At 40.0% G+C, this 15,762-nt stretch overlaps 1 long non-coding RNA gene across 1 annotated transcript in view; it reads right to left on the bottom strand.

Annotated features, from left to right (window-relative positions):
• Positions 1–11,874: 11,874 nt before the first annotated feature.
• The window catches only part of LOC144339899 (uncharacterized), a 45,694-nt gene continuing 41,806 nt past the window's right edge, over positions 11,875–15,762 (bottom strand). Inside the window, exon 3 of the long non-coding RNA XR_013415475.1 lies at positions 11,875–13,184. This is a non-coding gene — a long non-coding RNA (uncharacterized LOC144339899). The remainder of the gene's footprint in view (positions 13,185–15,762) is intronic.

Here is a 15,762-nt window from a genome sequence, read left to right as displayed (position 1 = left end):
CAGGAACCTTCCAATCATGGTGGAAGGCAACAGGGGAGCTGGAGTATCACATGGCGAGAGTAGGAGCAAGAAAAAGTGGGAGGTCCCAGACTCTTTTAAACAACCAGATCTCCTGTGAACTGAGTGAAAACTCACTCATCACTGAGGGGATGGTGCTAAACCATTCAGGAAGGATCCACCCCCATGATCCAATCACCACCCACCAGGTCCCACCTCCAACACTGGGAATCACATTTCAACATGAGATTTCGAAGAGACAAATACCCAAATCATGTGAATAGGTAAAGGATTTAGAATAGTGTCTAACCAAAAGCAAGCACTCGAATAACATTAACTGTTGCTGTTATCAAAGACGCATACATTTTGAATAAAACGATAAAGGTTAACACAAAATTCGGAATTGTGGTAACAATTACTTATGGAAGGAAGAGAGAATGATAGGTTCAGGGAGGAGCGTATGAGGGTCTCAAAAGTATTAGTTGTGTTCTATGTTTTAAGCTTGGGCAATGGATTTTTTTTTTGTATTATATTTCATAACTTACATATAAATTATTTCTTTTAAAATATCACTATTACATAATTTTTAGAAGCCAAACAAATAAAACAATCTCCACCAAATATATTCAGAAGTTTGTGTCCTTTAATGGAGGGCTGTTTGCTTCAGCTTCAGTCAGCCTCCCTCTAGAGAGGCACTGGCCTCTCTGACTTTGCCCAAGGTGGCCCCTTTGGAGAAAGTTCCCTCACAGACATCTCTGCCTCGCAAGTCCTCTTGATCCCACCACAAATCATGTGATCCTTCTGGAAACATTCAGTAACTGTGCTGTTATCTTTAAAGAGATTTTGGTTTTTAGAATTTTCTTTCTTTTTAATGAAACTCTTTAAAACTTGTAAAACATAAAACAATTAGTGTATGCTTACTTTGTTAAAAAAAAATACTTGTGAATAAAGGTTAAAGCATGACCACCATGAGTAGAAAAAACTCAAACTGTTTTCTCCTCTGCTGTCACACAACCACAACAATGAACACAGAAGATTTCTGTGACCACGTATATCGATATTTGTCTCCACACACTAAGCAAGCAATCAGTTCTGCAGGGGAGCGTCCTCCAATTCCTTTTAGTTCTAACGCTCCCTGTCTGTAGATAGCCTCAGAAACCACAGGTGGAGGGCTCAGACCCGGAAGACCACCCCTCCTTCCCACCAGTCACAAGTCTGGGCCTTGGGAACTTCTAACCAAACAGCTTCAAACTGCAGTTCCCACAGTCCCTCTTTGGGTTTGGTTAATTTGCTAAAGCAGCTGACAGAACTCAGGGAAACACTTGCTTATGTTTACCAGTTTATTACAAAGGATATTTTAAAGAATACAAATAAACAACCAGATGAAGAGATATACAGGGTGAGGTCTGAAACAGTCCCAAGTGCAGGAGTTTCTGCTCCCGTGGTGCTGGGGCGTACCACTCTCCCAGCGCACGGAGGAAGTCTTGTTACCCTTCCTGTCAGCCTACCCATGTTCAGCTACGTGGAAGCTCCCCCAACCCTGTCCTCTTGAGCCTTATATGAAGACATCACTGGACAGACATGATTGAAGCATGGACAACCAAAACACGATTGAACAAAAAGAGTGTGATCTAATACTGAGGGACAGTGGGGAAACCCAGCAAGGCCTGCTCAGCTTCTTCATGGCCTCTCTGTGAAGCTTGCTTTCCTCCAGGGTATGGGGCAGGACTACTCTGGAATGATGGTCTTTGACCCACATTCGATTAGAGTCCTGCCTTGGGCAGTTGAAAAGAAGGCAGGGAAAGGTCTGAGAGCGATACCTGAGGCCTGCTTCTGATGCCTAAAGTGCCCCAACATATAACAGAAGATTGCAACAAGGGCTATAACAGAAGACTGCAACAAGGAACTGTGGATGAAAAGCAACACATTTATATCATAATATCACACCCACATTACATTATTCAGCTATAACTTCTGTTAATATCTTAATGTCTATCCTTCCAGGTTTCATACTATATTACACATTTTAAAACAAAATTAGATTTTAAAGAGGTGATATTAATATGCCTTTTAAAATTAATATACTGGAAACATTTTTTTTCTTGTTTTTTCCTTTCCAATTAGACTTCTTTGTAGGAATAAACAGAAGAGACTCAACTGCTGCTAGGTCAGCAAAGGTAGGAAGAGTTTACTCTAATGTTACCAACGCACTAAGAAATACAGGGATCCACACGAAATCTAGAAAGAGAACCCATCTGACTGGGCCTTACAGAGCCTGGAAGCTCTTGGAATGCTAGCAGCAGGAGTCTGGGGCCTAACTCTAGGGTTCTGCCATTAATGTGATTACATAGTAATGCATATTGCTGCTCTCTTCCTGTCAACAGGCTTTCCAGCCCTGTGTCTTTCCCCTGCTTATATCTCTTGCTTATTCATAGCTTCTATTTTCCCATAACCTCAGCTTACTGAAACCTTTAGCTTATAAATGACCCATTATTACCATTCTAGCCTCTCCTTATCTCAAGGACTTTTACCTTTTGCCTACTCTGTCAACCACATAAAATCTTTCTGCATGTTCGATTTCAGATTCATGACACAGAGACTCTGATGGACCCTGACAGCCTCTTTATCGTCAAGGTTTTTTTGCATCAGGCCTTTTGATAGGTGATTGGTCAAGATAGAGAGTGGCTACCTGGTTGGGCTGTGCCCTGCGAAGGACAACATTCCTGCCCTTTCCAGTGGAGCTCCCTTGGTAGAGCATGTGTCTGGCTAGAATTGTGGTGCCCTCTCGTGGACATTTTAAGTATTACAAGAGCCATAATTTGCTTCTAGGATTGTTTTCAAACTATGGGTACATTAATTTAGGATGATGAAATCAACGAGAAGTTGACAACAATATATTTGGTCCAGAATTTTAATAATGAAATGGAAAAACATAAGAGTGCATCTCATTTATTGAGTATTGTTTCGGCCGGGCGCGGTTTGCTCATGCCTGTAATCCCAGCACTTTGGGAGTCCGAGGCGGGCAGATCGCGAGGTGGGCAGATCGCGAGGTCAGCAGATCGAGACCATCTTGGATAACACAGTGAAACCGCGTCTTTACTAAAAATACAAAAAAAAAAAAAAAATTAAAAATGCCGAGCGTGGAGGCGGGTGCCTGTAGTCCCAGATACTGGGGAGGCTGAGGCAGGAGAACGGCATGAACTCGAGGGGCAGAGCTTGCAATGAGCTGAGATCGCGCCACTGCGCTCCAACCTGGGCAACAGAGCGAGACTCAGTCTCAAAAAAAAAAAAAAAAAAAAAAAAAGATTCAGTATTGTTTCATGAAACTTTTGTTTTAGATGTGTGTGTGTATCTGTGTGTGTGCGTGCGCGCACGTGTGCCTATAAATGTTTTGGGTGCAAAAGCAATTGCAGTTTAAAGAGTGGCAAAAACCACAATTGCTTTTGGACCAACCTAAATATGTGATATTCAAAATATTTAACAACTGACATAACAGGCATAGACACCCATTGTAAACAACTAACACAGTTATATTAGAGGGAACCAGCTGTTCAGCCTTTTATGGATGGGCAAGATTGAGATGTAAAATGTTTATTTTTTAATATAGGTAATGTCAAAAGAATTTGAAAGATACCGTTCTATTCAATATAGCTATATATCATAATTTTTAATAATTACATAGTATTTGTATAATTTACTATAATTCAGGTAACCCAGTGGTTCTCTCTCCTTGTATAACACATTCCTACCAGTAAGAGAGGCTCTAGGTAATTTGGAAACACTCACATAACACTTCTCTCTCCCATCTGACATACACATTCTCTCTTTCTCTCTCTCTCTCTCTCACACACACACACACACAGACACACACTGAGCATTACTAATTTTAACAATTGTCCTATCATTGGCTATTTAGATTAGAAAGTTTGGAGAGGGAATAGAATGAAATGGTTAAGAACATAGGCTCTAAAGTACACTGCTGGCTTAAACTCTTCCATTTACTGGGTGTGTGACCAGGTTACTTCATCTGTCCAATGGAGATGATAATAGCCTCAATAGTACCTCCCTCATAGGGTTGTCTATGAGGTTTGAATGAATTAACTTATCTAAAGTGCTCAGATCACTGTATGGTAAATACTCAATTAAATGTTAGGTATTATCACTATTTAGGTTGTATCCAGTTTTTCACTATTATAAGTAAAAATATTGATGCAATGAATATCTCTGTAGCAAAATCTTTGGAAAGCGGACTTCATTAAGTCTACTTGTGAAAATAGAATTGCTAGGGATAATGGTAAGTACATTTTTAAGGTTTTTAAAAATTTTTGCTAAATTAGCCACAAGGAAGGATGGGTAAAGGACCCTTTATCACCAGTGTTTGAAAGCCCAAACTCTAGGCAACCCTGGATCTTTAGATTTAAAACAAAAAAAGCTTTGCCAATTTCATCAAGGAATGATATTATTTAAATTTTGCTTGTCTTTGTTTACTAGTGATGTAAAACAATTTTTCACATTTTTCAAGCTTATTTGTTGATATAGTTTGGCTGTGTCTCCACCCAAATCTCAACTTGAATTCTATCTCCCAGAATTCCCACGTGTTATAGGAGGGACCCAGGGGGAGGTAATTGAATTATGGGGGCTGGTCTTTCCTGTGCTTTTCTCATGATAGTGAGTAAGTCTCACCAGATCTGATGAGTTTATTAGGGGTTTCCACTTTTGCTTCTTCCTCGTTTTCTCTTGCTGCCACCACGTACGAAATGCCTTTCACCTCCCGCCATGATTCTGAGGCTTCCCCAGCCACATAGAACTGTAAGTCCAGTTAAACCTCTTTTTCTTCCCAGTCACAAAAATGGACTAATACAGGAAATTGGTACCAGTAGAGTGTGGTGTTGCTGAAAAGATACCCAAAAATGTGTAAGCGACTTTGGAACAGAATAACAGGCAGAGGTTAGAACAGTTTGGAGGGCTCAGAAGAAGACAAGAAAACGTGAGTAAGTTTGGAACTTTCTAGAGACTTGTTGAATGGCTTTGCCCAAAATGCTGATAGCGACATGGACAATAAAGTCCTGGCTGAGGTGGTCACAGATGGAGATGAGGAACTTGTTGGGAACAGGAGCAAAGGTGACTCTTGTTATATTTAGCATTTTGCCTCACCGAGAGATTTGTGGAACTTTGAACTTGAGAGAGATGATTTAGGGTACCTGGCAGAAGAAATTTCTAAGCATCAAAGCATTTAAGAGGTGACTTGGGTACTGTTAAAGGAATTCCATTTTATAAGGAAAGTAGAGCATAGAAGTTTGGAAAATTTGCAGCCTGACAATGTGATAGAAAAGAAAAACACACTTTCTGGGAAGAAATTCAAACTAGCTGCAGAAATTTGCATAAGGAGCAAGGAGCCTATGTGAATCCCCAAGACCATGGGGAAAATGTCTCCAGGCTGTGTCAGAGATTTTCATAGCAGCCCCTCCCATCATAGGCCCAGAAGCTCAGGGTGAAAAAGTGGTTTCATGGGCCAGGCCCAGGGTCCCCATGCTATATGCAGCCTAGGTACTTGGTGCCCTGTGTCCCAGCCACTCCAGCCATGGCAGAAAGGGGCCAACGTACTGCTCGGGCTGAGACTTCAGAGGGTGCAAGCCCCAAGCTTTGGCAGCTACCACATGGTGTTGGGTCTGTGGGTGCACAGAAGTCAAGAATTGAGGTTTGGGAACCTCCACCTAGATTTCAGAAGATTTATGGAAACGCCTGGATGGCCAAGCAGAAGTTTGCTGCAGGGGTGGGGCCCTCATGGAGAACCTGTGCGGGGGCAGTGCAGAAGGGAAATGTGGGGTCAGAGCCTCCACAGAGTCCCTACTGGGGCACTGCCTAGTGGAGCTGTGAGAAGAGGGCCTCCATCCTTGAGACCCCAGAATATTAGATTCACCAACAGCTTGTACTGTTCACCTGAAAAGTCACACACACTCAATGTCAGCCCATGAAAGCCACTGGGAGGCAGGCTGTACACTGCAAAGCCACAGGGGCAGAGCTGCCCAAGACCATAGGAACCTACCTCTTGTATCAGCGTGACATGTATGTGAGACCTGGAGTTAAAAGAGATCATTCATTTTGGAGCTTTAAAATTTGATGGCCCTGCTGTATTTTGGACTTGCATGGGCCCTATAACCCCTTTGCTTTAGCCAATTTCTCCCATTTGGCTGTTTTTACCCAATACCTGTACCCCCATTGTATCTAGGAAGTAACTAGCTTGCTTTGATTTTACAGGCTCAAAGGACAAAGGGACTTGCCTTGTCTTAGATGAGATTTTGGAATGTGGACTTTGGGTTAATGCCGAAATAAGTTAAGACTTTTGGGGACTATTGGGAAGGCATAATAGGTTTTGAAATGTGTGGACATAGATTTGGAGGAACCAGGGGTGGAATGATATGGTTTGACTCGGTGTCTCCACCCAAATCTCAACTTAATTGTATCTCTCAGAATTTCCACACGTTGTGGGAAGGACCCAGCGGGAGGTAATTGGATCGTAGGGGCTGGTCTTTCCCATGCTATTCTCGTGATAGTGAATAAGTTTATGAGATCTGATGAGTTTATTAGGGGTTTCCACTTTTGCTTCTTCCTAATTTTCTCTTGCCGCCACCATGTAAGAGGTGCATTTTGCCTCTCACCATGATTCTGAGGCCTCACCAGCCATGGGTGTAAATCCAATTAAACCTCTTTTTCTTCTTAGTCTTGAGTATGTCTTTATCAGTAGCATGAAAACAGACTAATACATTTGTCATCTATGTTTGACCCACCAGTAGGCCCCCTTGAGAATGTGTCTTGATGTAGAGTAACTTTTACAATGTGACAATTTCCCAACTAACCTGTGAGGCTCTCATTTTATAATCTTCTACACTGACCAAGTGCAAAGTCCTACACATCATTGATCCGGAAACATTTAGTTGAATTGAATATTCCAGTTTCCACATCTGATTTCTGCAATGAATTTTTGAGCAGAATTATCTGGCAGTCAGGAAAAGGAAGACATCAGATTGATCTCTCCCTACTGTCTCAAAATGGCCTTAAGGTTTCCTTCCTTTGCACTTCTGAGAATTAGATAGTTACATAAGAACATTTAAATGCACTTCTTTATTATTACTGCTCTCTCTGGTGGTTATATGTTAAAATGTTCCCCTTGTCAAATAAAAAAATCATTTCCATATTTGAGACATTGTAATTCTAAATGGGACTGCCTTCTCATCAGCAGCAAACATTTATAAAGTACCTACTGCATATCAGACATGGGGATGGTGTGGGGGAAGAGTATGTACAAAGAGGATAGAAGACATGTCATTCCCACAAGGAAGTTAGCCCTTAGCTGGTGAGGGAAAATGCATAGTGAGGGGAGAATGCTAAGAAGGGGCATTGGGAATTGATGTTCTATGCCCAGGCCAGCTCTAACTTATGGAGTCGCCATGGGTAAATCCCTTAACCTCTCTGCACTTTCGTTTTCTTACCTGGGAAGTTAAGAACATGAGATTATGTTTATAACATCCTCCCAACTGCATCATTCTATGAGCTACAGGGTTTAAGAAACAAAAAGATGCAGTAAGAAAGACAGTCAGATTACTAAGTGGTCACTGCCAGACAGTAAGATGGGAACCAGACAACAGGGAAGGGCTTAAAGGAGAGAAAGGGCATGTCCAATTGAGGCAATCGAGGGGGATTTGTAGAGGTTGAAGTCTGAGCTGGACCTTGTTGGGAGAGGGTTCAGTAGGTAGAGAAGATGGTGTGAAAAATGAAGTTAGAGAAACGGCATGGACAAAGGGCAGATGCCAAGGTGAGAAAGTGCCACACATGCTCTTGGGACCCTGAATAGAGCAGTTTAGCTAGAACAGAAGGTTCTTGTAAATTTCCAGTGAGACTTCACCCTAATAATGAAATGGTTTATGGGGAAGGCCTTGACTATACAGCATAGTTTACCTTCAAGGCTTCATGTGCACCTCTGCTGGATGAGATTTTCAAGAACACTGAGTGTGAGAGGAGAGTGCTATGGTCTGTTAGTGCTATGCACTGGGATAAGAGTTAGGTGTGGGGCAAGGAGAGGCTCCTCTGTGATATGAGTTTGTCATTCCAGTCATAGGTTCGAGGATGAATCAAAAGTTTTTGAACAAGGTCAACACAATGCAATGTTTTAGGGTAACTCACCTGTGTGAAACACAGATTACACTGGACAAAGAAGATATTAGAGGAAGGAAACTGGTTAGGAGGTTATCAAAGTACTCAAGGCCCCGTGCCTAGCTTTGGGTACTGGCTATGGGCATGAAAAAGATATGGCCACAGAGATGGTTGCTGGAATAGCCAATAGAAAATTCCTAAAAGGAAGTGATGAATCAGGCCTAGAAGGTGGGAGAGGTGAGGAGAGAGCCTGGGAAACTGCAGGCAGTGTAAATGCAGAATAGGGAAGGGGAAAGGAGAACTAACTCCTCTTCTGAGCTGTAAGGAAGACAAGACATGAAAAGTTCCAGACGGAGGAAAGGGAGCTCATGCCTTTGTCTTTTTCTTTCTTTTCAATGGATGGTGCCGTGGGAAGCAATCTACTGGCATGGCGGGGGGCATGAGTTTTGCAGCCAGACAGAATGATTTTTAGTCATAAGGTTTTAGTTAGTGGCTCCAACAATGATGGAGTATACCATTATCAAAAAATTACTTTTAACCTAGTTAAGTGTCTGTTTCCTCATCAATAAATGGAGATATTAATGATGCCTACTTACTGGGCCACCTGAGGCAGAGTAAAGACAATAAATAATAGCTACAGGTAAACTATAATTTTTATTTTTATTTTCCTATATTTATATGTACTGAGAGCAGAAGGGGTCAACATTTTGGTTGGAGGCTATAAGAGCCGAGATCAGACAACACTTTGAGGGAATGGGAAAGGGAGCCATTTTGTGATCAAATGCCTTAAACATCTGATTCTCTTTTTCTCTGTTTATGATTTTTTATTGTGAAAATTCTCAGACACAAAGTTAGACAGTGTAGTATAATAAACCCCATTGTACCTGTCACCTAGCTTCAACACTTTGCCAACTTTGTGGTTTAAAAGAAATTATGGAATTATTTTAAAAGAACAAATGAGCCAGGTACGGTGGCTTAAGCCTGTAATCCCAGCACTTTGGGAGGCTGAGGTGGGCGGATCACGAGGTCAAGAGATTGAGACCATCCTGACCAACATGGTGAAAACCTGTCTCTACTAAAAATACAAAAATTAGCCAGGTCTGGTGGCGGGCGCCTATAGTCCCAGCTACTCCGGAGGCTGAGGCAGGAGAATCACTTGAACCAGGGAGGTGGAGGTTGCAGTGAGCCAAGATCGCACCACTGCACTCCAGTCTGGCGACAGAGCGAGACTCTGTCTAAAAAAAAAAAAAAAAAAAAAGAGGAAAGGGAGGTTATGCCTTTGTCTTTTTCCTTCTTTTCAATGTCTGGTGCAGTGCGAGGCAATCTACTAGCATGGCTAGGGGCATGAGTTTTGCAGCCACACAGAATTATTTTTAGTCATAAAGTTTTACTTCAATTCTCCTATGAGAATATTTTTAGAAAACACACAACTAAAATTTAAAAAGAAAAATTGCTGGATTAAACAAAAGGGGAAGAAAACTGTTAAAAATACAATGAAGAGTTGTCAAGAAAGAGGAATTTTCAAAGGCAGAATAAGTGAAAGTAAGAATCAGAGAATTAAGCAGAGAAATGAAACCAGGTTTTACTTTGAGGATTCTAATTTAACCCAAATGAACTTGAGCTTCTATTCTTAATGGTTTCTATGGATGCACCAGACAGGACCTAAAACCCAAATCCACACAAGATGGGAGTATGAGAGATCACCACTCTTCCACGTTTAAGTTGAGCTCCCCTGGGGCCACATGTTCAGTGGTAATGTAAGTTAGAAATAGCCAGCTTCCCAGGGAGCCACAAAAAAACCGATTGCCTCAAACCTTGATACTGAGCGAAGCAGAAAAAACATCTATGAGAATTTATAACCACAAAATACTCTCTCAGTAGGTTCTCAGCCCCAAAACAGCACTATCAGAGTACTTTGGAAAAAGAAAAACCCTCAGGGCAAGAATTTAAAGTGGCTCTGAGTTAGCAGTGGCCTCAGGCATCCGGCAGACACAAACATATGTTCTCCAAGGAAGAAAACACCTTAAATTTGGGCTTCCAAGAATTTCCATAAAGTTCCAAGAAACTGTAACTCACTGTCAAAAACCACAATACTCACAAACAAACATGAATGAGAGCTAACAAGAAAACAGGCACCAGACCTTAGAATCAGAACCACAAATCCTTCACATATAAGAATTATCAGATGGCACATGTATACATATGTAACAAACCTGCACGTTGTGCACACGTACCCTAGAACTTAAAGTATAATAAAAAAAAGAAAAACACCATATACATATATATATATATGAATTATCAGACAAGTATGAGAACATACATGTGTAGTAAAGCAATTAACACTAAGAGAAGTAAGTAACTTGCCTAAGTTTGGAGAGCTGTGACAGCCAGTCTTTAGCCACAGTCTGAAATCAGGTCTGTCAGATGCTAAAGCTTTTTATTTTTTCTTTTAAAGTGAATATTTAATGCATTAAGTATATACCTCCCACAGCTTTGCCAATGCTTTATCACGTTTGCTTCATATTTTTGTAAAGAAATAAAATATACTTAATATATAACATTGAAGCCCCATTTGCATCTCTGCCCCATACCATTTCCATCCCACATACCCCAGAAATTTATAATATCCTTGCATGCTTTTATCATTCTTCTACAACTTGCTTTTCCCCTTAACATTGCATTTTTGAGTTTCATCTCTGTTGATACATAGTGCTCATCTAGTTCATTTATTTTAATATTGTACAATTCTCTATTATTTGAAAATATACAAAGATTCATTTACTCACTTTTACAATCATGGAAATTTAGGTTTTGAATTTTGTACCGCACTTGGGAGTTTCTTTGCTACATACAGAGGGCAGGAAGACAAGAGCACCTTTAACTTACTAGATATGGCCAGATGGATTTCCAAAGTTGCACAGTTATTATTACTGTTATTTTGAGACAGAGTTTTGCTCTGTTGCCCAGGCTGGAGTGCAGTGGCACAATCTCGGCTCACTGCGAAGTTGCAGTTTTATGTTCCCACTAGTGATGCATCCAAGTTACTTCAGCTCCACATCCTTAACAATGCTCAGTATTGTGAGATGTTTTTATTTTTGCTAATATTACAGGTATGAAATTCTATCTCATTGTATTAATTTGCATTTACCTGATTACTAGGGAGACTGAGCATCATTTCAGATATTTATTGGCTTTTGGGTTTTCTCATTAGTGACTTACCTATTCAAAACCTTTGCCCATTTTCCTATTGACTTCTTCACCATTTTTCTTGCTGATTTGTAGAAGTTCTATTATATATCCTGGGTACCAATTTTTCACTGGTAATAGGTGCCGGTGAATCTATTAGTGAATATCTTTTCCCTATCCATGGTTTGTCTTTTCATTTTTAAAAGGCATCTTTTGATGTGCAAAAGTTTTAATTTTGACACCATTAATCTTTCCCTTTATGGTTTGTTCTTTGCATGTCTTGTTTAGAAAGCATTACTCTATTGAAGGTTATAAATATTCTCTTCTATACTTCATGCTAGATGTTTTAATTTTGCTTTCCACATTTAGATCTTTAATCCATCTGGAATTCATGTATGTGTTTGATGTGAAATATGAACCTAATTTTACTATATGCTGTGTAGGTAACCAATAACCCATCCTTTCCCAGTTGATTTAGTAATATAATGTCAATTAAGACAAGGAAGACGATGATTCAGAAACTCACTAATAACCAGGACGTTTATCAGAATGTGGGAGAAATGTTTATTAAGTCCACTAGAACTGAATTGAAGACATATTTGGCAGACAACCCATTCTGTACTTCAGAAACTGAGCAAACTGGCCTGCTTTCAATAGAGGGAATGTCTTTAGTTTTTATGCCACTGTTTTGCTCTCCATTTCAGAAAGTCAAAGTCTATTGGCCAGTCACAGGCACTGTCTTTTGAGGTAGCCATTGTGCTTTTCCCATTTTTCTGATTGCCAACCCCATCAATTTACTCTTGTTAAAATTCCTTCTCACGATATCTTATTCACCTTTGTATCCCCAAGTGCCATTTATACTCTTTAACTCATACTTTGGAGTAAACGTTTTTTGCATAAATATCTTAAAAGAATCAGTCCCTTTCTTCATCTGGGGATTGTGACCTTCAGAAAACAATTAGGCAGAAAGCTATTTTCAGTCACACAACACATGCTGGAACATATAGTTCCCATAGCAAAAGCTGTAAATACCGGCAGAAACGTTCTGGGAAATAGTTTTGTTTCCCCTATTTGATTACCAAGAGCCAGGCACTGAGGGCAGAAGGCTCCACCGCATTGGCCAAATCACATCGGAGTGACTGTCAGACACTGAGCATCAGGAGAGAGGCATACAGCTAAGAATGTGGGAAGGGAGCCTGCCAATTCAACATGTTTATCGAACATCTATAAAATCATAATGTCTGTGTTTTATACAACACCTGGCATCTAGTAAAAGCCTATAAAACTGAAGTTTATCATTGTAGTTATTGTTTTTATGTTCCAGTTACTTACAAACCAGAGAATAATAAGACAAGGTTCTTATCCAAGTACATTTAAAAGAGTGGTTGGGGTGGGGCAGTAAGGACTTAAGGAGGGAGAAGCAGGCATGGAAGGGAGTGGGATGTTTGCTCTTGTACAATAGGTGAAATTTAAGCATGTGTGTAGACTGAGGGGAAGGAATCCAGGAAGAGAGAATAACAAAATCTAAGAGAATCAGAACATCATGCAGAAAGCTCCCAGTGAAGTGACAAGAAATTCCAATCAGGGGCTCAGATGGAGGAGTTACACTTGGAAAGCAGGGAAACTTCTCTTCTTAGAGAAGATTGGCAAAGGGCCAAAGAACTAGGGTGGACTTTAGATCTTCTGGGCTTCCCCACAAGAATAAATCCTGGTGACCCTGGCAAGGAGACAGCATAGTGGAGAGAAGGGTCTTTGAAGCCAAACAGACCCAGCGTTACATCCTGTTTCACCACTTACAGCTTTGGACCCTTAATCAAGTTTCTGATGTCTCTTATCTTCCTTTTCATCATCTGTAAGATGGAAATAAAACACAAGCAATGATATGAGTGTTTACATAAAATGCACATAATCACATGTAATTACTTAATGCATGTAATGGGCATAGCACTGTGTTGGGCAACAACCTGTGAATGGTAGCAATCATTAAGAAGCTAAGAAAAAAATGACACTAAATTCTGACCAAGTGAGTTTACAGCTTTGTATAAAAATGATTACTTGAGTAAAAATCTTTTAGACTCCTTTGTCTTCCTGAGAATGTTTCTTTCTTTAAACAAATTTCACAGTAAGCCTTCCTACATGTCTTCCCATTACTGTCTACCACACTCCCAACAACTGAAGTATTCTCTCTATTCAAATTTATTCAATTAATATTAAACAAGAACAGTTTTAAAAGCCAGCTATTTAAAAGAAACGTTTAAGAATAAAACAACTTTTAGAAAACATATTTATTAAATACATATATTATTGAATATTAGTCATTTGGGTTAAATATATAATTTAATAAAATACATGAAGTTATATTATCTGTATTATATATTATATAATTTATTAAAATCAAGTAAAGTATGTATAATATCTATAGATTAATTTTTAATGCTGAATTCCCAAATTTAGAAAGATGTTGATTTTTTTGTTGAAACTTTGAAAAAGTAGAAAATTATTTATTTTCTTACTAAATAAAATGAACATTTAGAGATATGGCATGATGAACTACCCAATTATCATGTTACCCTAAATTTTTTAAAATAGTAGAGAAAGACTCGCACTAAAAATGCAATAATCCCCTGCCCTACTTCTTCCTAGTTTGATTCTCACCTCCACAGACAACCACTATTAATCATTTGTTTTTTGTCTTTCTGGCATTATCAACAGAAAGACCATAACAGAAAGTATATGTTATACTTTCTCATAGTATTTTTTAAAATTCTTGTCATTGAAAAGCTCAAAGTAATCACATTGCAATAACTAATTTAAAAATCTAACTCAAGATCATTTAAAGTATACTCAACTTCTGAATAGCATGTATCTATATTAAATAAATTCTCTTTAAACATATGTGTATTAATCTTTCTTCACACTGCTATAAATACATACCCAAGACTGGGCAATTTGCAAAAGAAAGAGGTTTAATTGGATTTACAGTTCCACGTGGCTGGGGAAGCCTCACAATCATGGTGGAAGACAAGGAGGAGCAAATCACGTTTTACATGGATGGCAGCAAGCAAAAAGAGCTTGTGCAGGAAAACTTCCCCTTATAATAACCATCAGATCTCATGAGACTTACTCACTATCACGAGCACAACAAGGGAAAGACCTGCCCCCATGATTTAATTACCTCCCACCAGGTCCCTCCCACAACATGTGGGAATTCAAGATAAGATTTGGATAGGACACAGCCAAACCATATCATATGGTATAACTTAATTGGCAATGTATGACTCTAAACAGTCAAGTAGTTCAAATCAACAAAAATGGTACAGGGTAAGCCAAATTACATACACCTACAAGAAAAATTATTGACTGCCAAAATTATACTCACATTTAATTTATTTTTACCAGACTGTAGTGAAAGTGTGCACCATATCACAGTCACGTATTGAAGTAGAAATAATGTATCTCTCCCTGCTGGGCTACTAGGGAAATTTCAAATGGGTTCTGTGCAGTTCTTATTAAGAAGTGAGAGGCCAGGCGTGGTGGTACATGCCTGTAATCCCAGCACTTTGGGAGGCCAAGGCGGGCAGATCACGAGGTCAGTAAATCAAGACCATCCTGGCTAACATGGGCAAACCCCATCTCCACTAAAAATGCAAAAATTAGCCGGGCATGGTGGTGGGCACCTGTAGTCCCAGCTACTCAGGAGGCTGAGGCAGGAGAATGGCGTGAACGCAGGAGGCAGAGCTTGCAGTGAGCCCAGATCTTGCCACTGCACTCCAGCCTGGGTGACAGAGTGAGGCTCCATCTCAAAAAAAAAAAAAAAAAAAGAAGAAGAAGAAGAAGAAGAAATGAGATTCTCCCTTCCTCCTCACAAGATAGTCAAGTGTCCAGCCCTTGTTCTGGCAGCTTGCTTTGCCCTCAGGTTCATTGGATGGTGGTCTGATGGGCTGGCAACTGATGGAACTCACTCTACTCCTGCTGGGCACAGAGCCCCTTCCACACTGTTCCCTGGGTCTTGTAATGGACCATCTTCTTCCCTCCCTTTCTAGAACTCAGGCACTCCACTCTTTCCTCTCCCTCTTGTGCTAGTCTCTCTTTTCACTCTTCCATCCTCTTCTGAGGTCTGAGTTGCCTCTGGTTTTTGGATATGGAGAATTTTGCTTTACAAGTTGGCTTCTAAGTAAGTTAGATTCATTGATTTTGGGGGTAGGGGAAGGAAAAAGCAGAGTTTAGAAAGAGCAGCAGGAAGAGAAAACAAGCTTACATCCTTATAGACATGGACCCAGCATACATGTATTATGTCGGAGACATTTTAAATATGATTGTGAGAAATGGAAATATCTTAGTTATTACATTCCTTTATAATTCATGACTGAAATTTGGAAGTGGAAATCTGATACCTTTTCTTCTGTTTCTAGCTGCCAGTCTTGGGTT

The sequence above is a fragment of the Macaca mulatta genome, chromosome 3 (genome assembly GCF_049350105.2).
Source record: "Macaca mulatta isolate MMU2019108-1 chromosome 3, T2T-MMU8v2.0, whole genome shotgun sequence".
In the NCBI taxonomy this organism is placed as follows: domain Eukaryota; kingdom Metazoa; phylum Chordata; class Mammalia; order Primates; family Cercopithecidae; genus Macaca; species Macaca mulatta.
This window is presented reverse-complemented; position numbering and strand designations above follow the sequence as displayed.